The following is a 3,384-nucleotide window of genomic DNA, read 5'->3' on the forward strand; positions in this document are numbered from 1 at the left end:
TGCCTTCACATATTTTAAATTCTTGTTTGTTGATATTACGTGGATGGCGCGCGCGCGCACGAGCGAGCGAGAGAGAGAGAGAGTGAGAGAGAGAAAGGGAGGGGCCCGATCAACGTGTGCGCGCCGTGATATTTCTGCCAACACCCGTATTCCGACAAGCCACGCCCCGTTATGTTGTGATTGGCTATTGGTTCAAATCCCTGCACTCTGATTGGATAATGTTCTAGGATTGGTGGGTTTTCATTGTTTTCTTCATTTGGCTTGTAGTTCAAGGGTCTTCTCATTGATTGGTTTACTGTTCATATACGTGGTAGTTGGCAGGTGGGTAATAACCAGCATTTGTTCCAGGATTGGTTAATTCTGTGTGTTTCTTTGTTCTAATTGGTTAGTAGTTCACGCCACTGTTATACAATTGGTTTGTAGTTCATAGTTTATATACCTGTGCTGGTTTAAACCTATGCCCTCTGACTGGTTTGCAGTTCATACTCCGGTGGATGGTCTGGTGTCACTTTTATTTCATTTTTATAATTGGATAAATAATACAGATGCTGTGCAATTGGCTAATGTTTATTTACAGGCTTTAGGATTGGTCAGTAGGCGACTCTTAGGCAATGCTCCTAAAGGCCAACTTATTCTTCTGCGTTGACACTGAGTATGTCAGATTTGGACTGCCATACTTGCCATACAAGAACACAAGTACAGACAAGAACACATACTGAGAAACGACCTTAGTCTCAGCCACAGACGCAGCCCCCACAAGTTGACGGAGAGTCTGATACTTTCAGTGCGTACCTTGAGTACCTTGGCCTCCCTGTAAGGACTCTGCTATCTGCATTCTGATTGGTTATCTGCCTCTTTCTACACATCATGCCAAAACAGCAGACATGTGATTGATCCTCCTGCATGACGTAGGCAGTTCCTGGCCACTTTAAGTGACAAAAGGTAGCAGACGATGCGACACTAGTGTTGACTCAATACAGAGCCTGTGCCGTAGCCTGTGGAAGGGCCCTGTGATGTTGTGAGCATTTATATTTGTACTTTGATGTGGCTGCATTTACACCATCATAACGGTAGATTCTGAAGTATCACGAATATTGTTCTCAACCCTATGTAGTGCACAGAGTAGCTGTGTATTAGTTTTAGTTTTATAATCTGGGACCTGCACTATTCAGGGAGTAGGGCACTAATTGTAACAGCGCGGTGACAGGACAAAACAAACAAGGCTTGCTGGCCATTCCCAGATTAGTGGGTGTGGAAATACATGCAGTCACATCTCTTAATTACAGGACATTGTGTCTAATCAGACCTGGGAGAGCTCAGATCAGACTCAGTCCGCCAAAATGTCTGCTCCTGCTCAGAGAATATCCACCCTCTCCTGATCTCTGTCATTGCCAAGCTCCAGAAACTGGGGAATGGGAAAAATAAAAAATTACCTCCATTAAACCTGACTTGACACTATATTCATCACAGGGTTAAAGTAACAGAGTGATTCATTGTTTAATATTCGCTTAACAAAAGCCCGACCCTGCTTTCTGCTTAAGGTTGAGTGCTTTTGAGTAAACTGTAATTTTTATTGTGCTCTCTTTGTGCATTCAGTAATTTGTGATTGTGAAGACTTATTAAAATAAAGGAAGAAACGGATAAACAATTAATGATCTAATAATTATTTAAATATTACTTCTTATTTAATTAAACCGAACACTGGAAAACGAGGACATTAGGGTAATAAAACATTGAATCATACACACAGATCAGCCGTAACAATACTACCACCTCCATTTTTTCTGCACTGATTGTTCACTCTCTCAGCTCCACTGACCATAAAAGAGCTCTTAGGAATTCTGCATCTGTGTACATATGTTACTCTGCATACTTCGCTAGAACTTTTCTCCCTGTTCTTCAGTCGCTGGTAAAAGTGGATCAGACACAGCAATGCTACTGGAGCTTTTAAAATCTCAAGAGTCACTGCTGGACTGAGAAAAGTCCCCAAATTAAAGGCATCCACCCAAAACCAAACATTCCTGTGTATAAACATCGAGCCCTGCGTTGTGAAGATTTTTGGTTGTTCTCTGGTGTGTGTTCTGGGTTCCTCCCACAGTCCAAAAACCAACGTTGTGTGTCCATAGGCATGAGTATTTGATTAAATGAGTGAATATAATGTAGGATATGGATATTAAACATCAAAATGAATGTTCTTTTTTTCTGGAGAATTCTCTACTCCCTGGTGAACCTTTCTCAGGAGAACTGTTGGAGTTCAGGGTCAGTGGTCTCTTACTCCCTGTCCAATCGTTCAAGGAAATCCATTCATCTGAGGAATCCTAGCATCACATGTGAATGCTTTTCAAATCTATTGCACAGGCCTACAGAAATCAGAAGGTCAGATCGTCTCACTTGTGCCTCCAAGAAACACAGAGCAAGGCAATGTCCACATACCGGAAGACACAGTATATTGTAGACATCAACACACAGTATCAGCTTCTATTCCCCAGGGACAGCTTTACACAAGATATCGGGCCATTACTGTGATAATTTGATTGCATTCAGCCGATGTGCTGTTGAGCAGGAACTGTGTCCTATGGATTGATTTATGCTGCATCCAATCCCTTTGGGATGAGCTGGAGTGATGTTTGTGATCCATAATTAATCAATACCTAACCACATTAATGTTCTTTTGACTGAATGCTATCAAATCCTCACAGCCACGTTTGAACATCTAGTTAACATTTTGACTTTTCACAGAAAAGTGGCACTAAAGCACATGTGTGCACTAACTATTAACAATGTGGATAGAAGATATCCATAAATGTTGGACCATACATTGTACAAGACAGTGACCTAATGGATGACCCATTTGGGCCAATCAACAATTACTCGTGTCCTCGAGCACAGTGCTTTTGAGGATGCTAGCTTGTCCATTAACAACATACTGTTACAACACTCTGTCTTCCCTGAAATATCCCTGCCCCAGGCTCGTTAGTCTTACGGCTGTCAACTCCCTTCATCACACACCAGATCCATCACCATTAAATGGACTCTATCCACCAGCTTCAGTGGAAATGACCAGACCAGTGCACACAGAAATACTGGTTCCAGCCAGTGATTCAGGGCTAGTGTTGTGTCCATCCTGCGGTCATCAGCATACATTTTGAAAAAGCAGTGCTTGCTAATGTTACTGTAGACTCTGTAAGCTCTGTAGTGTGTGCCGTTCAACGAAGACTCATAATTACTACACCAGCTAATAGCGTTTTCATCAGACTGGAATATAATACGATACAATACGAGCAGCTGATAAGAGGGCCAATCATTTCTAATTGGCTTATGCTTGTATACCAGGCATTTCACATCCATCTATTTATATAAGCCATACTACATATGCTTTCTGTT

This window comes from Hoplias malabaricus, chromosome 6 (genome assembly GCF_029633855.1).
Source record: "Hoplias malabaricus isolate fHopMal1 chromosome 6, fHopMal1.hap1, whole genome shotgun sequence".
NCBI lineage: Eukaryota > Metazoa > Chordata > Actinopteri > Characiformes > Erythrinidae > Hoplias > Hoplias malabaricus.